Genomic DNA, 27,992 nt, shown 5'->3' on the forward strand with positions numbered 1-27,992 from the left:
TAGGATTAAGAATTTTTCTCCTTTATTTTCTCATTCAAGTCCTGGAGGACATTCTGTCAATCTCTGGAGGACATTGTTGATAGATGATATTATGCAGATCTTTGGGTACATAAGCCACAATAACTAGGAGATCTCACTTCAGTTTAGAGTGTAAACCAAATCTGATCCAGGTGAATTCTAGCCCTAAAGCATTAAGTCCATGTTTCTGCACTCCTTCACTGGAGTTCCTTTATGAAGGAAAAAACCAACAAGAGTGGTTTAGGTAGCGATCATTCCTTTATTCAGATTGATGGAGATGCCTTAATCATGTAATTAAGTCAAGTTTTCAACAGAGTTTTCAGCCCTTCTCATAATAAAGTCCATTTTTTTTATTAACTGTTCACCAATCTGTTGATTTTTCACTTGTCAGGGACACCCCCTTTTCTAAAAGTATATTAAGGCAATTCAGTATCTCCATTAGGTACCTTTGGTTACCCAGAGAAACCTCAGTCCATCAGTTAATTATCAGCAAGCCTAATTAATAAATTGATTCTGAAATTACTCAGAAACTCTGTCTCAAGCTTTTCATTCATCTCACTTCTTAACTAGCTTCTTTGCCTTCAGCCTCTCTCCTTCTAAAGCATCCTCCCCAGAGCTGCTGAACTGTTATCACTAAAGCACACAGTTTCTAACCACATCCCTCATCTTATCATGAAGCTTTGAAGATTTCTGATTGCTTCTAGAATAATTCAAACTTCTTTTGGGAGATTACAGAAGTCCAGTGCCAGTCCAGGTTGAATGCACATTACTTCCCCTTTACACAGTTGACAGTCCAGCTGAATGGGTCTTTTGTCATTTCCTTGAACACAATATTCCATTTCTAATCTCTCTACCTTTGCACAGATTGAAGCCTAGGCTTCTTTATTCCTTTTGGAAACCCTAGTCATTCAATAATCAGATCAATAAGAGAACTTTTCTGAGTCCCTCAATTATTAGTGGTTTTTACCCAAACTAGAGCTATTTGATTATTGATATATTTGTGGTATCTTTCTAGGAGTGTCATCTACTTAAAGATAGAAACCTTTTCAATTTGACCATTATATACTCAGCATCTTGATCATTATCTGGATGAAATTGATTTAGCATATATGAATTATCCCCTTGGAGTTCAAAAGAACTTGAAAGTAATATTTGCGATCTTAAAAACACTCTGAAAATGACAAATATGGAAATGTTTTATACGATTGCATATGTATAACCTATGTCTGCTTACCATCTCAGGGAGGTAGAGAGAGATAAAATTTGGAACTCTGAACTTTAAAAAAAATACTAAAAAATTGTTTTAACATTTTAACATGAAAAACAGAAAATCAAAACACTTTGTGAGAGGTTGCTCTAATATGCATTAGAGTGTCTCGTAAAAACAAGGATTGACTTTCTGTTCTATATACATCTGCAGTGTGTTTGGGCATGTTTTTAATTAATGCTTTTTCATTCTTTCATTCATTCTTTCACATTCTTATGTATTCTTAGAAATAAACTGAACAAAAAGAGAGAGAGAGAGAGGGAGCGAGCTTTTCCTGGAATCACAGGCATTTGGAAATTGTGAAAGTACAATAACTACAAGACCACTCCTTCATGAAGGAGGTTGTGCCACTTTTGAATGAATGCCAGAGGGAGGCTCCTAAGTACCCGAGATGTAATAATCAGATTTAGAGAGAACAAATGAGTGAATCATGACTTCAGTTGCACAAAAGTCCCAATTGGACAGAAGAGTTATATTAGAATTAAATCCAGAGAGGCCAGGAAAGTCACATCCAGGAGCTGAGCTGTTTAAGGAGAAATGTACGACAATGCTAACATGAAAGAAATTAGGGTTAACAGTAATCAGCTGCTAACAAAAGATCATTTGTCATGTGGAAAAGAGTGACCTCAATGTGATAGGATGCCCTTCACTGAAATTGGAATTTTTATAGGAGGAGAAAAAGTCAAAGCATTATTTTGAGAAGGAAGAGCAGACAGAGACATCCTCGAACTAAGAAGAGGAGCTAGAGAGCAAGAGAATCACAGGGCCTGACATTTTGCCCATTATTAGTAAATCACATATGCCTATATCTCAAGAAGCCCGCACTTTCCATGATAGCAGGATTGTGTTTCAGGTCAAGACAATTTGAACTAAGGACAAAGCTATTTAACATGGGTATTTTTTTTCACACAAATAATACAATGGAACAGGTTTTGTAATAACTCTTCTTGTATAAAACAATTAGCTGCCCATTAAAATTTCTTATGTGACATAAAGGAGGAGGACAAATTTTCTCTTTCCTTGAGAAAGATATAATAAATTTTTCTGGCATACAATAAGTGTTTAAAACTACCTCTTGGTTAGATACTTTGTATTTATTCTGCATAAATGTTTTTATGCACTTGCCTTTCCCCTTAAAACAGGAGCTTCTAGAGAGTGAGACTATTCTATGTCATAATATTTGTAAACCTAGCACCTAACACACAGTACATGAGGTAGGCTTTTAATAAATACTTATTGATGAATTAATTCTTTTAACAGTGATCAGAGAGACTCTCAGGGCATTAAGAATGAAATAATGATCTCTTTTAGAAAGTTCTTTTTAGAGCTAAAGAGTCTTTGAAGGGCTGAGCTAAGCTATAGTCTCTCCTATAACACAGTATCTCATTGATACCCCCCCAAAAATAAATAAATAAATCCCCAAAACAGGCCAAGGACTCTATTTGGGAAGAGAGAGAGAATGAAAATTTCAAGGCATATGTCTTACAGCTCTAGTGGAAGTTTGGGACATAAGCAAACTTATTTGGAAAAAATCAAGGAGCTGGACTAGGTGACTTTAGGGTCACAGGATTAGGGATCTAGAGTCTACTTCCCAACCCCATCCTCCCCAGTCATTCACTGAATGAGATGACAAGGCCATTAGCAGCAAATATCAGAAGTGAGATTTGATACCATGTGTTCTAAATATGTGACTTATTCTAGCTGTGACAACATTCTGTGTATGTATATATTCTGATAATCTTACATTTTCATATAAATGTGAAATTACTTACATGTTAAAAATCAACACCTTTATTTTTAATGAAATAAAATGTGTAATAGTAAAAAAAAAAAAGCCATTTAGTTTTAAATGAATGTTTAGTTTGTATACTTTTTTATGTGCTGTCACTTATACTGATGCTCATATTTACATGATTTTGATATTTATGTGATTTTACTCAGCCACCAGGTGGCTCTCATGTTTTCTTAGATAAAAAGTAATATCTGTATTAACCTCCTGTCAAAAGCAGACCAGCTTAAACATGCATCCAATTCTTCTATCAAATGTACTTTTTTCTTCCCTAGAGAATTTAGTTAGAAGGATGTTGTTTATACATATCAATGGTAAAATCCCAATGTCTATATCCCTTGAAAGAAATAAAGTAATAATGACAAAGTTGGACGTTTTGGGTTTCTTTTTCTGAACCTATAATGAAAACTAAAGAATTAACTGGTTAAAATGATAAGAAACAGTAATTGCCTACCTTTACAGGAGTGAACCAAACCTTACATTATTTAATTTTCATATTTGCATTCAGATTCTTTGAAAATGATTTTTAAAAGGCGATAAATCAAAAAAGATATAAATCAGTCTGGTTGTCAGTGGGGAGAAATTTCAGTGTCAAAATTCTCTCCACTAATAGATTACCACCCATAAACCTCTCTGTAACTTAGTAGATCAGAAGTAGGGGGTTATTTTGAATAGACATAATAGTTCTGACGTGTTCTGGCGAAAAGAGGTATCAAGTATAGCAGGCAGAGTTGGAGCCCAGATTTTTCTGATTTTAAGCCGAAAACTAAATGTACTGTTTTATTTTGCCTCTAGTCATAATAAAAAAGAATATAAGTATAATGTCAATAATACAATTCTAGAATATATTCCAATTCTAATTTTCCTTTGGTTTCTTTGCATATAAATCAAAATGTTCCCAAAATAAAACATGTATAATTAAGACAATACATTTTGTTTTTTCCAAGAACTTTTTTTAAAAAATGAATGTCCATTTACCTCCCTATTGTGCCATGCTTAGTGTAAACATTTAATAAATATGCCATGTTCAGAACAGACTTGTGAGAAATCAGACCTTTATTTAAACCAAGTTAACTTCCATTAAACATGCCATAACATAATTTTCATTTTCATTTATTTAAAAGATAAGCTAAACTTTTTTCAAGAGCTAACTAGGCTGCCTATTTGATTTATAAGACATTCCTTAAGTGGCTCACAGACTGAATTAAGCCACATAGATTAAAGATTATCATAGAAGGAAAATGCACATTACTTATGCCATTAGACATGATTGGGCCTATTAGCAAACTTTTATATTGAATTTAGACTAGGAGTTGAGTGACAGTATTGTTTGACAACAAGAAGGTACCTACTTCCATGGATCAAATAGAATGCATCTATTAAAATGTGCATTCCATATGAGATTTACATTCTTTGTACAAAATCTTGTCATCCCTGAAAACATTCATAATAGTGAAACAAAGGAATTTCGTGGGTTAGTGGTGGTTTTTATTGACTTATACATACATATTATATAGAAAATATGTAAGTGGAATTTTTCTGATGGATTATGTCTTAAAGTGATTCACTGCCAGCATAATACTGTTTTTATTCCCTCAAGTAAGACTAAGTTTCAGACACTGTGCCAGGCACTGGGACTATTATAAGGATGGTCTTCAACCTTGAAGGAGGGCAGCTATAATGCACAAGGGATAGAATGCTGGGCCTGGAGTCAGAAAGACTCATCTTCATAAGTTCAAATCCAGACTCAGCCATTTAACTTTGTTTGCCTCAGTCTCCTCATCTGTAAAAAATGAGTTAAGAGAAGGAACTGGCTCATTCCAGGATCTTTGCTAAGAAAACCTCAAATGGGATGACAGTCAGATACGACTGATACATGACAACTGAACTTTGCAGGATTTAGAAATCACATAATGAAGATTAGAGATTTATACAAAGGCTCTAGCACAAAATAGAATGGAGAAACATGTGAGAACAAATGAAACGTTGGGCGATCACTTTCACCTAGGGTAAGGGAGATCAGGGAAATCTGTGGAAGAGTCGGCATTTAATATCAGATCTTGAAAGAGACCAGAGACCTGGGGGTGTTGACACTCCTAGGTAGGTAGAATGGAGGAAAGTGGGAATATATAAGGGAAATTCAAGTAAAGGCAAGTAAACGAGTTTGCCTGGAATTCAGGTTATAATATTAGGAGCAGCGTTAGGTACCTCAGGAGAAATAAGCCAGAACCAAAATTTGCAGGAGACTGGATCCTAGGCTGACAAAACTGTGATTTCTCTAAAAAGCCAAAAAAGAGTTACTGAAATTTTTCAGTAGAAAAGTGACAAATATCATAGATTTAGGTTGAAAGAGATCTTAGAGGCTGTAGAGTCCAACTCTTCTTTTTGCAGATGAGAATATTAAGGAATTATAGAGATCAGGTAATTTTTCTAAGACCAGACAGCTAGCAAATATCTGAGGCAATCATCATTATCATTACCATCACCACCCATCTCTACTACTTTCTTTTTTTCCTCCTTTTCTACTTAAAATTTTATTTTTTGTTACATTTTGAGTTGCAAGCTGTCTCCCTCTTTCCCAATCCCTGAAACAGAGAAGAACAACAATGGGTACAGATATGTTAATATATGTGGGACCACACAATACATATTTCCATATATTACTTCTTTTTCTTGAGATGGATACAATTTTCCCTCCCAAGTCTTTTAGTTTATTAGAATAACCATAATATTCAGAATAGGTTGGTCATTGACAGTTACTTTTTCAATGACATTGTTATTACTGTATACAACATTCTCTTGGTTCTGCTCAGTTCTTTAATTCTGTAATACTTCACATTTTTCATGTTTTTCTAATCTTATCTTTTAGCACAACAGTATTCCAAATCTTGCATAATATATCCACTGGGCCAACTAGTTGCCTCTCCATTAGGAAAGTTAATCAGGCTAGAATATAGAAAAAGGAGAGAAAGAGTGTTCCCATTTTGTTTGGCACCAGGATACAAATGGATGAGAGAATTTTACCTTATTTTACACCTTATTTTACAGATGAAGAAACAGGAAAATGGCTTTCAGTAACTTGCCTAGAGTCACACACATAGTAAGTGTCTGAGGACAGAGTTGAACTCAGGAAGATGAGTCTTCCTGACTTCAAGTTCAAAAATTTCTGGTAATATTGGTGGGAGACAAAATGTGCACATAGAAGTAACTATAAGGAGAGTGCAGAGTGGGGGGGAACTGGCAGTTCTAAGAATAATATAAGAGGTGGCATTTGAAACAAGTTATGAAGAAAGCTAGGGATTTGAATAAATTTAATTCTTTTTAAATTAAGCTTTGTTTCACATATAAGTTGGGGGAGCATTAAAAGAATTTTGTACTTTCCACAAGGAAATACAGTCCTTTTCTTTCTTCCTGTGCAATTCTAGACTTAGTTCATTACTAATTTCACAGTCTATCCAACATATATGTGATGTAATGGGTAAGTTCTATGAATTGTCCATCCAACTGCATAGTATGCAAGGGCCATTTGTCATCCAGTTGATTTTTACTCTGTGAATAGTTAAACCTTTTTTTTTTTTTTTTGAGTGATTCTGCATTTCACTTAGGATGCTGTGGAATTCTAGGGTTTGAAGTAATCAGTACAACAGATCATAGTGAAAATCTTATTTTCCAAGAAGAATCTTTCTAGCAACTGAAGTCATGTCCATAACAATGGCAAAGTCATCCCTGAGAAGCATCCATTTCTGTTTTATGTGTCACTTGATATTAGTAATTCAAAGGCTGTCAAATAAAGTCATCTATGTTATCACAGTGGGAAGTATATCAAATATTCCCTACCACCAAACCTTGCTAGGATGCTATTTATTATAAAGTAGCATTTGGTTTAATGTGTATTCTTCTAGAAATGGTCCAAAATATCTTGTTTCTGAAATACCAAAAAAAAAATCCAAATTACCAAATTCTAAAATATCAGAAGAATAAGGTAAACAAAAATAGGGTAAAAAATGAGGTACAACCTGGCATGATCCACAGAAACAGGCAATGTCATAATGAGCATCCAACTCATTGTTTTAAAATACAAGAAACATACAAAATGCTCCAAATGTACAAGTCTAATGAAATGATCCCTCTAAACTCAATTACATAATCAACTTAGAAGTAACAGTCAAAAACATGCCTTTATCTACTTTATGCTGATCATTAGCAAGAACAATTTTACACTAGAGGTTTATTTTATTAACGAACACTGAATGATATCAAGTTAGCTATGTCGTACTTAAGATTTACATAAATTATTAAAATGCTTTTATGACTAGAACAGGGAAATATAAATAAAAGACCAAGTAGAACTTATTGACAAGTCTTTCCTTGATTTTTTTTTTAAGGAAGAGTGAAATCAAATTTCTATCTTCAATCAGCAACAGACTGATGTTTTCTTCTCCTGTGAAGAAGTAGATTGTAGGTCACCTTGGGAGACCTTGTATTTAAATTTAGAAAAATTATGCAGCTGAAGATGAAACATCTGCCTGCCTCCCCTTTTTTACACAGGTAACTGTCTTCAAAGTTTGCTTACTTTGCCTTTGGGGAATGTGGTGAAAAGTAGTTATAATAAAATCATAGGCTAGTTTCAAACTGTCAAAGATGAGAAAAATGAGCCCCAAAGAGCCTAAGTAATTTACCCCTAAGCTCACAGTTCCTTGGGGGCAGATGTTAAGATTGGAACTGAAGCATCTTGATTGATACTCTTTGTTTAAAAAAATATTGTATTGGTACTTTTTATTGTAACCCTACAGTATTTTCCCAATATTCTGCCCCCTCCAGAATATTTCCTTATAACAGAAACAAACAACTAAGCAAAAACATATGACACAGAAATTGTGTTTGACAATGTCTGCAATATTCTATATGTGTAATCTAAGACTTCTTTACTTAGGGAAGAGAAATGGGTGATATCATTGTAAGGCAGAGTAATTTGCTGAAAAGAAAGCTGGATTGAGACACAGAGGTCCTGGGTTCATATCCAGACTCTACCAGTGTGATGCTGTGCAAAACACTTAATTTCCTTGAGTCTCAAGTTTCCTTCTTGATAAAATAAAAGGAATGGGTTAGAATGGAGATTCCTATTTAGTATTTTGTGAACCCCTGTGAGGTTCCCAAAGATGGTCTGTGGAATTTGCATTAAAACTTCTTTACTGGTGTTTTAGTAAAAAAAAAAAAAAATTATAAATCATATTATGAATAGTCTATTAAATTACCCCAGGGATTCACCACACATTGTTTTTGTTGGAAGGATTCGAAGAACAAAAAATATTGAGAAGCACTAGATTAGGTGATCTCTAATGTTTCTTTTTGAGTGAGTTCTAAATCTATAGTCCTCTAAATCACCTGTCTCCTAAAAAAAAAAAAAATTCAATGTGCTTTCTTAAAAATATGTTGCTTCTCATTAGCACCAATCAAAAAATCCGAACAAATTCAATTTACCTGTATCTGAAAATAGGATCTCAGCTGATAAATACCTGAATACCAGTGGCTTAATAAACAGAGCACTGGACTAAAAGTCAAGGAAAACCTGAATTCAAATCCACCCTCGGTCACTTCCTAACTGGATGACCTTGGGCAAGGCATTTGACCTTTAATTGTCTGGCAAAATGAGAAAAGAAAGAAAAAAAACAAATAAAAACAACAAACAAAAGGTAAAAATATTATGCTCTGATCCATTTTCAGTTTCAATAGTTCTTTCTCTGGATGCAGATGGCACTTTCTATCACAAGTCTACTGAAATTGTCTTGGATCATATGAGGTTAATTCCTAAAAGATATTCAATAGTAAAACTGAGTATAGAGCTGGGATCTTCTGATTCCTAGAGGAGTAGTCTTTCTAATGAGAAGCCCAGGAGACAGTATCAATTCCTCTGCTCAGTTCATCAAGTGGAAAATTATATTTGGCAATACTTTGCCTTTATTTTTCCTGAGAAATTCACCAAGTGTCTAATGTTAATAGTACTTTAAGGGCCAAATATAAAATTTCTGAGCATACAGTAAGAGCTCAATAAATGGACATTGGATTTAAGTGAATTTCTATTATAAAGAACATTTAAGTTCTAAAAGGGCATGATGTAATTGTCTGCCTTTCTTAGACAAGTGAAACTTCGAACTGGGAATAAAAGCAGAGACATTTTTAGGGGAAAAAAACAACCACCTCCACCACCTATTTTCACAGATAAGCACTAAGCAATTTAGAACAAAAAGCTCATAAAATCAACAGACTTTAATGGATATTGAATTTCATTATACATAGTCCAAGACATAATTCTAAAGGCCAGGTACCTCGTTCAGAAAATGAAACCCCCAAAACATAACTTTTGCTTATGCAGTCAATTAACATTTATTGAGTTCTTTCAGGTCACTCGACAAGGCTTACTGAGTTAGCAACTTACACTCCTGATGACCTAGCTTATTGCATTCCTGATTAGTTATATGTCCAGGACTTTATTTTTCAAGGTATAAAAGAGACCAACTGAATTCTTAATTAGGATGGTATTCTGTAATTGTTTTGAACATCTCACATCCCATATAACTGCAGGTTTGCTTATTTCCAAACTTTTTTTTTTAGGGTGCAGAATCTTAATTCATTTGTGGTCATTATTTTTCTTAACACTTGAGATGGTCCATAACTTTTCAATAATGCAAATGATATAACTTTATTTGGAAATACCTTTTTACTTCATTAGATGAACTCCACAATAATTCTGCAAAAAATGTTTTTTGCAGAGGATTTTAATGGAACAATCTCTATCCTTAAGGAGCTTACAAGAGACATGACATTCATACAAATAATTAAAGAGTCATATAGTGCAATGAATGCTGAACCTGAAGTTAGGAAGATCTGTATTTAAATCCAGCCTCAGTCATTTCCTAACTATGAGACCCCTGGGCAACTCACTCTCTTGTTTCTCAGTTTCCTCATCTGTAAAATCAGAATTATAATAACATCCACTCCCCAGGATTGCTGTGAAGATAAAATGAGATAACATTATTTTTAAGCATTTTGTAAGCCTTAATGTATTATATGTAGAATCTAGCTATTATTATTACAACAATGTAAGAGAGCATATTTTAAATACTGACAAATATTGCTCAGTTTTTCATATTTAAATTTCCCTTGGTTTCTGGACTTTTTTTTTCTTTTTTGTTTTAATAACAAAATAAAAATGTAAAAAATGCTAGAAATACACTGCTAATCTAAATCTGATGCGGTAAGTCTACTAAATACTAGTTATCCATTCTGTGCCATTGTGATAGAATGATCAAATTGTAGTTGAATATTTCATAAATTCCTAAATATTTCATAAATTACAATTGTAGAATATTTTATAAATATATAGGAGTTCAAAAGAAAGAGAAATTAGTCTGGGAGATAGTGTTCTAAGAAAGCTTTTCAAAGGTAGATTTTAAATTGGGCCTTGAAGGTCAGGTCAGAATTAATTTTTAGTAAGAATGGGGCCAAAAGGTGGTGCAGTGGTTGCTCTTTACTCAAATACTTCCTAGCTATGTGATCTGGTTGCCTCCGTTTCCTCATCTGTAAAATAAGTTGGAGAAGTAAATGAAAACCATTCTATACCTTTTCCAAGAAAACCCCAAATGGGGTTATAAAGAGTCTATACAATTAAAAAAAGTACCACGCAACAAAAGGATGGGGCATTAGCTTTCCAAAAATTGTAAATATCCTGAACAAACACAAGGATATATGAATCAGTGAGGGTGATCCAGAGAAGAGAGAAGAGAGCAAACTATTCAGATAATTCCTTACAGGGAAAAAAAGTAACAATGCTAAATGAAGATCAGAGTGCAGAGGGTCTTGAATGTGACAATAATTTGAGATTTTTCCTTGTATGAACTAAAGTTTGCATTTCCTACAAACAGAATACACTAAGTGAATGCTCCACTGAACTCAACCTAAGACAGATTATAATTCTGAATATCATAATCACTTTTAGACACTACATTTTTAGGAAAATTCTTGACAAATTATTTGAGGTCCAAAGGAGAATTACCAGGAGAATGATGGGCTTGAGATCATGCTAAGTCAAGTCAAAAGGCATTAAGTCCCTTCTAACACTAAGGTTCTACAATGCTAAAACAGACTGTTTTGATCTCTGTTTCTATTGGATTGTTTTCCCCAATATATACATGATTGTCTTTGGACATCTGGCAAGGTTAGTTTTGCCTAATCCATCTTTTAAAGGTCTCTTTTCTTGTCCCCAGAAGATCAATCATAACTTAAATCCTTTTTATGGAAAATGATAAAATAATTTTCAAATAGTTAATTAGGCCAACAACATTAATCAAGAATATTTTCTTTACAAAGCCCAGAGTTTGTAAAATCACCTTTTCCCTTCTCAGAGAAGTTATACTCAATTCATTAAATATTTGATTGCCCTAGCTGATGATATAAAATAACGGCCATCTGTCCCACTCTTGGAATCATTTATAGGTTTTTATGTTAGAAGACTCAACATTTTATGGTAGTTCAAATGTGAATGTATATTTTTCTCTAAAATAAATATGACATCAACCATAAGACAAATCAGAATTATTATAAATTTCCATATTGAGAAGATCTATATCTACATAGTAACAAAACAAAACAACTTTAAGTCTCAAGTAGCAATTTATATATTGGGCAGGAGTCATGTACAAGAACTATTTGTTAACATACAATGTACATGGGTCATGTTCAGGAACTATTTATTAATATACACTATATTAATACTTAATGCTTAATTTATTTAATAGACAAATTCTCCTACATGTGTACATATGTGTAAATCAAAGATGTACTGTTTTTATGTGTGTGTAAAAGAGGTGGCCAAGGTCACATGACTGGTTAGCTATAAAAAGACACCTTCCAGTTCCTGGCTGGATGATATCGTTCCTAAATGATGTGGTAACCAAAGTATTATTGATAAAAACATTTAAATAAATAGGGGGGCTAAGAGGAGGGTATCAGCAAAAATGAAATCCCAGGGCATGTATAATAAAAAGCACAGAGGAATACAGTGAATGATGTTCTGTACTGGGAAACCTTTGTACATATTCAAACATATATAAAAGGATGTAGTGGAAAAAAACATTGCATTTGGCAACAGAAACCTAGGTCTGAATCCTTATCCTGGACCTCCTTTTTCTCATCTGTAATATCTGAACATTGGTCTATATGACAATGAAGATCTGGCCCTTCCACCACTAAATCTATGATCAGAAGTACCATAATCTTCAACATACAAGTGAACATATGTAAAGTACTTTGTAAACCTTAAAACACTATATTATGCTATTATTAATATTTATAGAATCTCATTTATTCTAGGAGAGAAATAGCTACTTGTTTGATTTGAAGTTCTTTTTATTCTATGTATGAAAATGAATGAATCATTTCTCCTCAGTATGTTACTTATCTCATTGGTGTGGGTTTTCTCTGCAGATAGAGATCAGAACTCAACCCCACTTCCTCATTCTGATTTTTATTCATGTCTTTCCATAAATCTTCCTGAAAAGATTTACTCCGTACATTAAAGATTGTTTAAAAATTATATATTAATTTCTTATAATAAAAAGTCTGCATCAACAACCTACTTTCAGGACACAATATGGAGGTGACTTTCCAAGACTGGTGGAATCCTATCTGATTGTTCTAATTTACAACAACAAAATCAGAAATTTTTCAAAGCATTAGGGAAAAATAAACTTATGGCTTGTGGGGGGAAATGGTACATGACTGAGCCTTTCCTCTCTTTCTAAATTTTTTTTTTTGGGGGGGAGTTCAATGAAGCCCTATTTGTATTTTTTCCTTTGAAGTGCTAACTTCAAGGTGAACTAAAGACCCATGCAACACATTTTCTAGGGCTGATGTGCTCACAAAAGTAATCACTGTGGAACTCAATACATTTTATTTAGCATGAGCAAGGCAGACATTCTGTCCTTTTTAGGTTTTATATGTTTTTTGTCTTTTAAGTATAATTGTAATCTTTCTTCTACTGCTACCTCTCTGAATTCTAACAATTCTTTAATTCCCAATTCAAATGTTACTTCCTTCATAAAGTCTTTCTGTAGCTCCCAAAAGAGAGTTTTCTCCTTCAACCTCACCTATCACTATATTTTATATTTCTCTCATGTCCTTAAAAAACAAAGTGCCTAATTCAGCTTTCAGTTTGCTTCTTATTCCAAAATAGCCTGTGAGATCCAGGCTTATCTAATAATAATAGCTAGTTAATATAGATAATAATAGCTACTTAAAATAGTGCTTTATAGGTAACTAATGCTTCACAAATATAATCTCATTTTATTCTCATAATAACCTTGGGAGGTAGATGATATTATTATCCTCATTTTAGACATGAAGAAATTAAAGCATAGGTAATAAGGCATGATCACACAGCCTGGAAAAATATTTGAGAATGAACTGGAATTCAGATTTTCCTGATTTCATGTCCAGCACTCTACTATTGAGCTACCTGCCTCTAAACTATGTCTCTACATGTCCAGCTCTTAGCATATAGTAGGTGCTTAACTGTTGTTTGTCCATTTGTCCACTGTCCTCCATCAGGAGGAGATGATGTCATAATATGCAAGTGAGTTAGATCAAAGTGATGGAGAACTGTGCAAATCCCCTCTAGAGCTATCAGTGGTAAGATATTGATCAAGATGACTAGAGATAGCCTAGGATGCATGCTACCATAAGGTGTTTAATGAAATTGCTGAATATATGAAGTCACAAACTAAAAGAGAGTCTAGTTGTATTTCATCTATTAGATTATTTTCCTTCTTTCCTGATTGTGAGAGTATATGTATTAGTTTAGGCAAGTCGTTTAAGGGGATACTTGCTAAGATAAGGTATTCCTTTAAGGCTTCTAGGTTCTCTAGAGAGTTTGATACCATGTTCAATTTACAATGTAATATAAAATTGAAGTTAGAAGACACGAATTAACCAGTTTTGTGACCACGGCTAATTCATAACTCCTCTACCTTTTTTTTTTGTTCTATAAAATGATGTGGGAGTGGGAGTGGAAATAATCCTAAAGTTCTTTTCCAAACTTAAAATTCTACAGTTTTACATCATGGAAACTTAATTTCTACCTATCAAAGCAATTCTATGCGATCTTCAAAAAGTACTGCTGTTTGTTGTTCAGTCATGTCCAACTCTTCATGACTTCAACTGGGGTTTTCTTTCCAAAGATTGCTATTGTGATTTGCTATTTCCTTTTCCAGCTTATTTTATAGCTGAGGAAACCAAGGCAAACTGGTTAACCCAGGGCTAGAAAGTATCTGAGTCTGAATTTGAACTCAGGTCCTGCTGACTCCAGAATCAGCACTCTCTCCATTATGTGGAGTGCTTTTAAAAGCCTGCTATTATGATTTGCTGGGTAAACTTCTTCCAACTTGATTTTAGTTCCCACCTCCCCCACCTCCAATTTAATAGTATTTTATTTTTTCCAATTACCAATGAAGATAGTTTTCTACTTTTTTTTTAATTGGGCAATGCAAATTATGCCTTTCTATACACCTTGTACAGTTTTGAGTCTTTCTTCCTAAATGCATTTGTCTAATAAACATATCAAGACACCTGACAAAATGCCATTTATCTAAAACATTGCTTTATCCACAGCGGATTGATCAGAAGTCATTTGTACAATTTTGATGAGCACTAATTAAGTGTCTTTTTTTCTTAATGGCTTCTCAAAGAGGTTCTCAGATTATTACATCAGTCATGCATACTTGGTGCATTAAGGCACATAACTGACAACCATTTCCTGTGACACTGAAGGAGCTGAAAACTATGTCTTAGTTCATCACATATTCATAGAAAAATATCTTAATCACTAAAGCAAAAACAGTATAAATTTCATTAAAAAGTTCAATAATTAATCATGCATTAATTAAATGCCTACTGAGTGCTTGACATGTTATTAGGTAATAATGTGGAGAGATACGAAATTAATTCCTTTCTCTGAGAGTTTACAGCCTAGATAGAGAAACAAGGCATATAAATTTCATAAAAAAGATATCTAAAAGTAAGCATGTGATCGTATGGAAAACAGAGATGAGGCAGTATTTTTACATAAAGGTTTAGTTATAAATTATGTATGTACACATGCACATATTCATTTGATCATCACAGCAACTTGGGGGGGATGAAGAGGGGGATTGTGCAAATATTCTCATTCCCATTTTACCCTTTTGATAAAATACTACATCTATTCCTATTAAAAATACTTGAAAGCATAGGTATATAAGAATTTTTCCTTATACTGAGAAGCATCTACCTAAAACCCTTAGTCAAGTATATTTGTAATGTGAATTAGCTGTATCAGGATCTTACCAATAAGATCAGGACTGAAACAAGGATGTCTATTATTACCAATATTATTTTAAAAATGCTAGCAATAGCAAAAAGAAAAGAAAAAGAAAGGACTCAAGACCAGGCAAGGAAGTAATAAAACTTTCTCTTTTTTGCACACAATATGATGACATACTTGGAAAATCCTAAAGATTTAACTAAAAAAAGTTAGAGAAAATAATAATTTTAGGAAAACAGAAGGATGTGTAATAAATCCACATAAATCTTTAGCATTTATCTATATCCCAAGAAAATTCTGCAAGAAGAGATAGTAAGAGATACTCCATTTAAAATAATTGTAGATAGTATAAAATACCTGAGAGTGTACCTACTAAAACAAACATAAGAACTCCATGTACATATACAAATAAAGTGAGATTTGAATAATTGAAGAAATTTTAATTTTTTATGGGTAGACAGAGGCAATAAAATAAAAATGACATTTTAATCTAAACTTATTTTTTCAATGACATCAACATTAAATTATCAAAAAAAAACATTTACTGAACTAGGAAAAATAATAAATTTTATTTGGGAGAACAAAAAAAAATATATTAAAGGAATTAATGGGAAAAAAGAAACAGTAAAGCAAGGAGATTTAGCAGTACCAGATCTTAAACTATACTGGGTTTAGTGATTATCAAAACTATCTGATAAGAAAACTGAATAAATTTTTAAAAATACAAGTCATTCCCCAATTGAGAAGTGGTTAAAGGATATGAACAGGCAGTTTTCAGATAAAGAAGTCAAAGCTATCTATAATCATATGAAAAAACACCCTAAATTCTTATGAATCAGAGAAATGCAAATTAAAGCAATTCTGAGGTGCCACTTCACACTTATCAGATTGGTTAATATGACAAAATAGAAAAACTTTGGATATTGGAGGGGAATGTGGAAAAACTGGGACATGACTACACTGTTGGTGGAGTTATGCACTGATCCAATCACTGGAGAATAATTTGGAACTATATATATCCAGAGGGCTATAAAATTGTGCATACTCTTTAACCCAGCAATACCAATTGAGATCTATATCCCAAAGATATCCCAAAAAGGGGAAAGACCTATAAGTATAGAAATATTTATTGCAGCTTTTTCTGTGATGGCTAATTGGAAATTGAGGGTATGCCCATATATTGGCAAATGACCAAACAAGTTGTGGTATATGATTGTAATGGAATATTATTGTGTCATCAGAAATGAGAAGCAAGATGATTTCCCCTCCAAAAAATCTGGAAAAATTCTAATTGATGCATAGTGTACAGAACAGACCCAGGAAAATGTTTACACAGTAATATTGTTTGATGAAGAACTATGAATGACTTAGCTATTCTGTATTTCCCCAGTTACATTTAAAAACATTTCTTGGTTATATACACAGATTCATTTTTTACATATTTTTATATGAATCGTGTTGGAAGAGAAAAATCGGAACAAAGGGAAAAATCACGAGAAAAGGAAAAAGTGAAATTAATATGTGTTGATCTATATTCAGTTCTCAATCTGGATGCCAATGGCATTTTCCATCCAAAGTTTATTGGTATTGCTTTAGGACATTTAACCATTGAGAAGAAACAAGTCTATCAGTTGATCATCGCACAATCTGCTATTGGTGTGTACAATGTTTTTCTGGTTCTGCTTGCTTCATTCAGCATCAGTTTATGTAGATCTTTCTAAGCCTTTCAAAATTCAGTCTTTTCTTCATTTTTTTTTGTACAATAATATTCCATAACATTCGTTCTCCAATTGATGGGCATCTATTCAGTTTCCAGTTTCTTGTCACTACCAAAAGGGCTCCCACAAACATTTTTGCACATGTAGATCCTTTTCCCTTTTCTATGATCATTTTTATGATGATTTTTTGGGATGCAAGCCCAGTAATGGCACTGCTGGGTCTATAATGGGCTGAGTCTTGATTTGATGCACTGAGGTCCCAAGCACATGAGGCTAAATAGTAATTGGACCATACTCTATTAATATATAAGCTTGGAGAAAGAATGGTCCCCGCCCACTCTTTGTGCAAGTCCTGATGTGTTGTATAGGAAATGACGATTCTGGTGGGTGGAGGCAGGGGAGTGAAAAAGGAAGGGGAGGAGAGCTCAGACATCTCTCTCGCTCTGCTAGCTGGCTTCCTGTCGCAGTTGCCCAGATTGCTATCGCAATCCTTCTTGCCCATATTGCTATCGCAATCTTTTTTCACCTCTTCACTTCAATAAAGATTGAAGATTTTTCCCTTAACCTGAGTTCCTGACTCCGGCTGATTTTAAATACGCGGTCATTACATGGGTCAAAGGGTATGTGTAGTTTGATAGCTTCTTGGGCATAAATCTAGATTGCTCTCCAGAATGTAGATTACATTAATGTCCTGGTTTTCTTGCATTTCCTCCAACATTTACCATTATTTTTTCCTATCATCTTAGCCAACCTGAGGTATGAAGTAGTACCTCAAGAGTTGTTTTAATTTACATTTCTCTAATCAATAGTGATTTTGAGCATTTTTTTCATAATATAGACGGTTTTAATTTCTTCATCTGAAAATTGTTCATATCCTTTAGCCATTTATCAATTGGGAATGGCTTATTTTCTTATAAAATTTTATCAGTTCTCTATATATTTTAGAAATAAGGCGTTTATCAAAAATATTGGCTGTAAAAATTGTTTCCAGCCTTCCCATTTCTCTTCTAATACTGTCTGATTTTAAATTTAATGCCATTAAAATTATTCATTTTGCATTTCATAATGTTCTCTAGTTCTTCTTTGATCATAAATTTCTCCCCTTTCCAAAGATCTGATAGATAAATCTTTTTTTTTTCCTAGATGAATATTATTATTTTTATGCTCCATAAAATATTTTTTTGGTCAGTCTGATATGACACTGAATAAGTAAACTAATTTAGGTAGAATAGCCATTTTTCATTATATTAGCTCTGCCTACCCATGAGCAATTGATATTTTTCCATGATTTGGTTATTTTCAGCAATATAGTGATCCAAGAAAATCCTAGGAACTAATGATGAAGCATAGAGAAAGAACTCCAGAGAAAGAACTTATCTTGATTGAATATAGACTGAAGCATGCCATTCTAAAACTTTTTTCTTTCATTTTTCCTGTTATTAGAAAATTTTTATATAAAATGACTAAATGGAAATGTTTTACATAATTAAAAACGTATCTGGTTCTGCCTCAGAAATAGGTAAATCAGTGGAAGAGAGTAGACATATACTACACACTAGCAAATGATTATAGTAATCTTGTATTTGACATATGTAAAGATTTAAGCTTTGGTGATAAGAATTCATTATTTAGTAAAAATTGTTGTGAAAGCTTTAAAAAGCAGTCTAGCAAAAATTGCCATTTGCCAAGATAAGTTCAAAATGGATAAATGACTTAGTTATAAAAGGAAATATAAGAAAATTGGAATGTGAATTGGAAAGCTTAATGCCTTTCAGATTTATAGATAGGACATCTAATGCATAAACGAGATAGAATTGAAAGGTGTAAAATGGATATTTCTATTTCATTAAAATAAAAAAGTTTTAGTATAAATAAAATCAACGTAGCCAAGATTAGGAGGAAAACTAAATTGGGAGAAGATATTTATAGACAGTTTCTTAGATGATGGTCTGATATTTCAAATATATAAATAAACCTTGTTAGATCTATAAAAATGAGTCATTTCCCAATTGATAAATGATGAAAGGATATGAATAGGCAGATTTATATAAAGAAATCAAAACTATATATCATCATATGAAATGCTCTAAATCACTATTGATTAAATTAATTTTTACTTAATTAAAAAAATTCCTACTTTGCAAAATGAAATGAACAATGTTAGGGAGTGTGAGATCAAAAATGTTGGAGATAGGAAATCATTAGCTACATGAATTAAAATAAAAATGAATAGTAGTAAGATAAATACTGGTAGCTGCTTATTCATAAATGGTCCAGTGAATTCCCAGAGAACAAACTAATTATGGCTTATAATCCATTTTCATGGACCATGTATCTATGACAGACTTTTGGAAATGTATGCCTGCTCTGACTATGTGAAGAGGTAATGAGACTAGGAAGAGATACAGGTAAAGTTTTCAGAGTTTGTGTAGATTCAGGTTTAATGTTGCTAATAATTTAAAATAACCACCAGATACTTTCAGTTTCCAATTATATTTCAACTTCTTAAGCATTTTTAATTCTCATATTTTTTTTTCAAAACAATTATTTATATTCCTTCTGCCAAATGTTCTTGTAGTATTAGGAAATAACGATTTGGGGGGTGGTGGTGGATGGTGATAGTAGAGGGAAATTGGGAATCTTAAAAACAAAACAAAATTAAAAAAAAAAAACCCTCTAAGAATCCTGAGAAAAGCTGTCCTCATCATTTAACACATTTTTGCTCTAACATATGGTGAAAGTGCAAAAGTCCCTGAAGCATATTGGTGTGTGGGTGGTCTTTTAGGAAAGTACACAGAGAAAGCAGAACAGTATGATGTGACAGACACCGAAACTTATGGAGGAAAAGTAGCACCAAGGAAGCTAGTAGGATTTATACATCCATAAAGGATATCTGAAAATTCCATGATTGGGGGCAAAGTATAAAGTGCAAAATTGGACAAAATCTCTGGTATTTTTACGAATCTCATTTTCTACATTCAAAACAATGTATAATCTTTTCCATTTATATAGCTTTGTCTCTAAGAAGTTACATAAAGATTTTTATTTTATAAATGTTTGAATTGAAGTTTAACTAGACAAAATTCCTTGTGACAAAGAGCAATCTCAACTAAAGCATAGAAATGAATGCTGTTGCTGTGTCAGGATAGAAATGGAATGATAGAGGTCAGTTGGCTAGGACCAAAAACTAACAAAAATATATAGGGAAACCGGAATAGTTACTGCTTTCTATTGGCACTTTAGATTTCCTGTGGCAAGGCTAATAGAACCCATTGTTTCTTTTAGCTATGGTTTTTTTTTCCAACTCAGTATAAGTGGTCTGTGTATAATTTCACAGTTTGTAGGCAATTCCTTTGGCAGAAAGAATATTTGACAAACTGCTAAGGAAAAAATCACTTTTTGGTGGTGGAAGCATCAATGGCCAATTAAAGCTATGCATCTATTAGATCCTTTCTATTCTCCCATTCTGCCATCAGAAATTCTTACAGATCTCAATCAAATCTTTTAAAAAATATTTTTAAAAATTACCAACTCAATAATCATCAAGAAACATCTCAATCTACTCTTAAGGTTCCAAACTTCTCTCTAGAGTTCAAAAAAAAAAAAAAAAGTCTTACAACAAGCTACCTGAAATGTTTATATACACTTTGGAACAATCTAATAAAGAGGTGTGCTTTTTCCATACCTAAGGGTTGTGGAAGGGAATTTTAGATGGGAAGAGTGACCAATTCAATTCCATTCAATAATCAGTTTAATAATCCCAGAATCCTCAATGACTCTTTTTTCTCCCTCACCCCACCCATAAATAATCAAAATCCTTGTGACTTTAATGCTAATGTAATTCTAATTTCCTCCTCAACTCTTTCTTTCAACCACATGAACATCATCCCAGTTTAAGCTCCCAACTTATTTAAAATGGATTTAAAGGATTTCCCCATCAACAATCTCTTCCCTTTCTGGTTTGTCTTTCAAACAGTTACCAAAATAAATTATAGATCTGTCGATACAGATCTGATAGTGAACAGTTCTAAGACCTTCAGGGGTTTTAGTTCTTTTAGGATCAAATACAAAGTCTCTATCTTGTCATTTAATGCTTTCTACAATTTGGCTGCAACCTACTTTTCTAGCTTTTTTCTCTCAATATTTCTTTTTTTTATGTTTCAACTCAACTCAGTTCACCAACCATGAAATTCCCTCATTTGCCCCTATGCATTTGAAAATGCCTGGAATTTACTATCTTCTTCAAATCCTTTTAGTTTCCCTATCTTTTTCAAGGTTCAGCTCAAAAGCCACCATTCCCACAAAGGCTTCTTGAGTATTAATTCCATTTCTTTTCAAATTACCTTCTATTTTTATAGGCTCCTAACACAAAACTGAAAGGGAAAAACTTTGGAAGTCATAGAATCCGACCTATTTTACAGATAAGGAAACTGAGTCCCAGAGGGGGGAAAAATGACTTTTTATTGAGTTGTTTTACTTTGTCTTAATCTGAGACACTATTTGAGGCTTTCTGGTCTAAGAAACTGGAGTGTTTTGCCATGTCCTTCTCCAACTGCTCTTACTATGAGAAAACTGAAACAGGGTTAAGTGACCTATCCAGGTTCACATAGCTAAGAAGTGTCTGAGGTCCAATCTGAACTCAAGAAGATCTGCCCTCAGGCCTGGCACTTTATTCACTCATCTTCCTATGACTTACTAAAAGTCAAATACCCAGTAATTATTTCAGTGAGGATTTACCAGGTCTTAATAATTCTAGCAAACTCTCAAATAGAAACAGGATCAATTAATCCATAATAAAGATCCCTGAGGGCCACATATGGATTTAGTTTTAAAATGTAATATCTATGCTTTATTGTAATTTTATTTGTTTTGTCTAATATTTTCCAATTACATTTTAATTAGGTTTGGGCTCAGGAATGTTGCAGACCGCATGAAATCTGCAGGCCACATGTTTGATACCTGGCTTTGTACTCAACTGCTTATTCATTTGCATCCATGCGTTATGTCCCTAACAGAATAATATCTCCTTGAGAGCAGGGACTGTTTCTTTGCTTTGCATTAACTGTGCCTAGAACTGTGCTTCCCATACAGTTGTTATTTAATAAACATTTATTTAATTCAATCACTTGTCATGAGACTCATTTCTTAAGACTTTTTTGCTCTTATGGTTAAACAGAAGTACTCAACAAATTATAGTAAAATATAATATAATATACAAGTAATAGACAATCACTAACTGTAGAGAAAATCCATTAACATTAATGATTTTGTTATAAATTTTATTGGAGTATTACCAAATTTTCACTTGGGAAAGCAAGGTTATACAGGGTAGCTTTTAGCTTCTGAAATTATTTGCCTGTCATGGTTCAGTTCAACAAAACTCTAAACCTTCTGGGAGCAATGAAAGACTTTGGTTTTTAATGTGGTGTATATACTCTTTATAACAGAACAAGTGATCAATTTGTTAAATTATTTAGCGTAAGTTTTCAATTAAAATTGGTGAAATTTTTTTCTTTGAAAAATTATTAAGTTATTGAGAATTCGATGTGACAAACATTTGTGGACTACCTATCTATTAGATGCCAGGTTCTGGTGATAAAAAAAAAAAAAGACATAAAATAACCACTACCATAAGGATCCATATATGCATATGTATGTATGCATGCATATTATATATATGGTTTCTAATATATATACTTATATATTATCATTAAAGTAAGCAACTTTTTATAGACATAAAATATAAACAAGAAAAATACATTTTTATATTTAAATAAAAATCTAGTATAGGAGTTCTTATCCTGTTTTGTGTTGTGGACCTTTTGGGCAATCTATTGAAGAATAATATTTTTAAATATTTGAAGGAAATGTTATATTTTAGCCAAAATTTACTGATAATAAAAAGTACCATTCCCCCCCTCCCCCATCCCAAGTTCACAGACCCTCTACCACTGGAAATCTTATCTTCTGACATCAGATTAAGAATCACTCTATTCAAGGGTATCCAAATTTCAAAGCCTATTTTAGGCATCAGGAATAATAAAGTAGCTTCTTTTCTGTTCTCATTTTATGTTCTACCAATCCAGGTTGAATTTCCTCCATTTTTAAGTAAATGGCATGCATGACCCCAAAAAGTTAATAACCTAATGGATGGCCTAATATCTGATAAGATTAGCTAGTCTTATCCTCAGGCCAAAAAAAGTATAAATTATCACTGGGCTCATATTTGAAGCCTTTATAGCTTGGTAGAGTATGCTATTTCATAGCTTTCAGGAGACTGATATCATCACTACATCATTATGACTTTAGTAAAATGAAAAATAAGTTTGGAAATACATATATTTTTTATATATTTCCACACATACATATATACAGATATATACACATGTATAATACATTGCATGACATTTAGATGTATGTATAAGTAGTGTGTATGAATTATATACATGTACATCATACACATTGTATACTTTTCACATGTGTGCATACATAAGGAAGCTATATATGCAAATATGTTCATATACATTGTACATGCATGTATGTACATGTGTGCAGTATATCAATTTCCCAGTTATGTATGTTATATGCATGCAGGTCTCAATGTTCCTTATTGCAGTTCTAGAGCAGAAGCTTCCCACATCTAAGAAAACCAGTCCAGACCCTTTGCATCCCCCTATAATGTCCTTAGGGTTTGTAAACCCTAACCGCAATAAATATATAAATTACCACCCCTACCACTATCATCAATATCCTTATCCTCACCATCTTTGCATCCCCCCATAATTATTCCATAAGTATCTTCAGCATTTCACACCTTGGCTGGCAAGCCACTTTTACTCTTCTACATAGAAATCCTGGCTAAGTTCTGGAAACAATCTGAGGAAATGGAAGGAACGTCAGACTTGAAGTTAGGAGAACTGGGTTTTTGTTTCCTATTAATGTAGTCCTAGAGAAATGAACTAACCTTTTATCCTTTACTTAGTTCACCTGTTCAAGGGAAATAGCAAAAGTTTGGGACTTATTTCAGTGCTTTTTGAGAACTGGTTTGTAAACCCTAAATGCAATAAATATATAAATTACCACCTCTACCACTATCATCAACATCCTCATCTTCACCATCTTTAAAGTTGAAATATCCAAATATTGATAAAGCAGAATTAGAAATTGTCCCTAATATTAAGATGGAACAGAATTTTATTGTATTTTTGAAAATCCATCTTTTTGGGGCCTATAATTATCTTACTTTGGTCATTTGGTAGATGGCAAACCATTTGAATCCCAGCTTTCCTTCCTAATAAGACAATTCTTCAGAAATAAGTCAGAAGTAATCCATCCAATATTATCCTCTGCATATTTAGAAAAAGAATAAAGGCAAAGTGTTTTTATGATCCTCAAAAATCCTGGAAAAGTTAAGTACAGTTTAATCTCAAGATTTTTTCTCTACATAAATGGCTTATGTACTGAAAACACTTAGGAAGATTAAATAATAATAAAAATAAAAGATATATTCTCTAAGCTGAATCAAAATTTTTTTGAAAATTATCAAAATGACCTTTAATTGTATATATGTTTCTATTATATCATAATTATTTATTCTATGTGCACTGCCATTTCTTTGGGGAGAAGGGAAAAGAACCTTCTCCAAGAAGCAGAGATTGTCATCTGTTTTGATATCTGCACACTTCAAGAGTGCCCATAATCTTTTTGTAAGTACTCTACATTCAACATCCTGCTGTGTAACTGAGATAAAACAGAGCTACAGCCTCACTTCCACGAGATTCAAAGAATCATATGCCTATAAGAGACTTTAAGTGGTCACCTAGTCTGCTCCAAAACATCCAGGAGGGATCACATTTCACCTGTACCAGACAGTAGAAATGCAGTACAAAATTTGAAGTATAATTTTAAAGTCTTTGAATAGAAGGATCTATATCTTTCTTTGCTAAGCTCTCCAGTGTTTGACACTGCACAACTTTTCCTTCCTACAAGTCAGAACTAAAATTTGACTATTTCCTTGACACATTTTTGGTGAAAGTTTTTGGAAATGAATTGAATTTAATGAACATAATTAAGTGTTTACTGTGTGCAGAATACTGCAATAGTCAATATTCTGCACTGCAATAGTCATTATGGATATTTCTCATAGCTCTAAGCAACAAACAAAGACTTTAAATTATAAAGGAACCACTGTGTCCACTATGTTAGTGGAAGAAAATTTTCATATTTAGAATTACCCACAGAGTCCAGTACCACTCCTTAAATAAATAAATACACTGTCAACAATAATATTTGCTCTGAATATAGTTTTGTACATATAAATATAAAATATATTGCATGCAATGAGTCCAAAATGCATATATTTTAAGAATGGAGTAATATTACACGCCTAGTAAGAACATGTATTTTGAGTTTTTTTCCCTCTTTCTGATAGTATTATTGAGCTAAGTAAGGGGTACCTTATGGAGAACTCAAGTATCCATCACAGGTCAAGAGAAATCAAGGAAGGCCCTTTGGGCTCTTAGTTGGAACCCCTGGGGCAAACTTCTAGGAAGACCTGGAAACCAGTTAGATTGTATGGGCAGACATGGGTGGACTGCATCACTGGAGGGAACATCCACCTTGTGATGGACGCATGTTCTACCATGGACTGGATTTGACTCTCCACATTCACCCATTTAGTAACACATGACCAAATCCGGCTGTAGTTACGAGAGAGCTCACTGTTTTCAGTCAGTTATTATAAAATAGACACTTTCTCTATGTAAGCTAATGGATCCAAGTAAGGATGAAATTAGTTTCATTAATGAAACTAACCAGTGAAAGTGTCCACAACAGATATTTAATGTACCTCATATATCATATTGCAAAAGAAACCAATAGTTTGGACTGAATGTGGATCACAGTATTTTCGCTTTTTTTTTTTTTTTAATCACTGCTTGCTTTTTTTTTCCTTTCTCAATTGTTTTCCTTTTTTTTAAATCTGATTTTTCTTGTGCAGCATGACAAATGTGAAAATATGTATAGAAAAAGTACACATGTTTTAACATATATTGGATTACTTGCTGTCTGGAGAGAGGGTGAGGGGAAGACAGAGAAAAAAATTGGAATACGAGACTTTGCAAAGGTGAGTGTTGGCATATATTTTGAAAGTGAAAAGCTATATTTAAAAAAAAAAAGAAAAAATCTTCTTTCTATACTGAAAAAATGAAGATTTTTCTGATGATACAAAAGCTTTCTATCAAATCAAATCAAAATTATAAAAACAAAATGGCCATTCCACTGTAAAAAACATAATGTACTCTAGGATATAACCTTCCAAAGATGAACCAAGTAAAAATTAGGAATAGCAAGGTTTCCACTTCATATTCTGCCAAGAAAAGGTAGTATCATGATTTATATGCCACTCAGTGCTATTATCCAGATAGCTACTGAATTTAAAAGCCCAGTACAACATGTCAAAGAAAGATCATATCTCATTTAAATAAAAAAACACTAGTGGTCACACAATAATTGATGTTATCTTCTACATTTCAAGTATAGTAACATCCCATTAAATAGACAGAATATGATCTCTACACCAAACTGAAGAGTTTTACAGAAGGTCTGACACTTTTAAAATGAGTAGTTGATAAAGAATTAAGCATTCTAATGATATTTCACACGGAGAAGAGCTATGTTAATGAAGATCTCTAGACATAACTGCAAATGGGAAAACATTGCACTATCACAATTAAGGACATTCACAGTGTGTAAATGTACACTCAAATAAATAATAATGGTTTGTATTAGTTCAATTATTTTTCAATTTCATTCTGAGCAAATTTGTAGAGGAAAAAATATTGAAGTGATGAAGGCAATGCAGACAGACGCTTATCCTAAACCAAGAATTATTGAGGTAAAATGAAAACTCGAGATAACTCATATTTGAGGATTATAATTATATCAGTTAATGTTGAAACCTAGTCACCAAGCCACAGTATGATACACAGTATAGTAAGGTAGGCAGGACAGTCAAAGATCCACAGGAGGAATTAAGCAAGTTAATAACACCTCTGCAAAAGCTTAGTTGCTTAACAATAATAACAGTGGGGTACAGTAGACATAGAGTCAGGAAAACGTGGGTTCAAGTTTGACACACTTCCTGGGTGACCCTCATCATGGCTCACTAAGGTAGAGAACATTTGTTTATTTTCATTGGTAAAGGGAGTTTTACTGCTGGAAGGTCCTGAAATCAAAGGCTGAGATTGCCAATATACTCCTGAAAAGGAATACTCAAAAACAGTTCCAGTTAATGTTCAAAAAGTTATTTTAATTGCAGGAAAGAGCTGGTATACTGGAGAGAAAATTCCCCAAACATGTAATATGTGCATTGGGGGTAGAGGAAAAGAGTAACATTGGTCTAAAGACTTGGGGTTGTATTCTTTGCCTTAATTTCTTGTCTGTAAAATGAGTTTAATAACACTTGTAATACTTACCTCAGAGAGTTCTCAAGGGAATGAAACATCACAATACACTTGAAATAATTTTGAAAATTGTAAAGCATTATAAAAATGTAAAGTGTCAAAATTCTATGAAACATTGTGATCAGAATGGCTTTTGATACAGTAGGCTGCCCATTTCTCTGTGAAATCAGTCTCTCTTTTCCCTGAAGGGAAGCACTTTTAAAATGCAGGAAGCAATAAAAATGAGAGGCTTGTTAATACATTTGTGATACATCCTGATCCCACCAGAATATGTATTATTTCTCAGCAAAACAGTCAGAGTTCTCAAGAAAATAATTAATGTTCATTCGTTGGAAATGAGTTGTCAGAAATATAGTCAATTCTTCGTAATCTGTAGATTATT

At 33.1% G+C, this 27,992-nt stretch overlaps 1 protein-coding gene and 1 long non-coding RNA gene across 5 annotated transcripts in view; one reads left to right on the top strand and one right to left on the bottom strand.

The window, feature by feature from the left end:
• The window catches only part of LOC127553312 (uncharacterized), a 52,465-nt gene extending 30,196 nt beyond the window's left edge, over positions 1-22,269 (top strand). The window contains exons 2-3 of the long non-coding RNA XR_007951719.1: positions 7,460-7,622; positions 22,050-22,269. This is a non-coding gene — a long non-coding RNA (uncharacterized LOC127553312). The remainder of the gene's footprint in view (positions 1-7,459; positions 7,623-22,049) is intronic.
• Positions 1-27,992, bottom strand: part of KLF12 (KLF transcription factor 12) — a 534,646-nt gene that overhangs the window by 31,872 nt on the left and 474,782 nt on the right. The gene's annotated exons all lie outside the window — the stretch shown is intronic.

Source organism: Antechinus flavipes, chromosome 3, assembly GCF_016432865.1.
Source record: "Antechinus flavipes isolate AdamAnt ecotype Samford, QLD, Australia chromosome 3, AdamAnt_v2, whole genome shotgun sequence".
Lineage (NCBI taxonomy): Eukaryota > Metazoa > Chordata > Mammalia > Dasyuromorphia > Dasyuridae > Antechinus > Antechinus flavipes.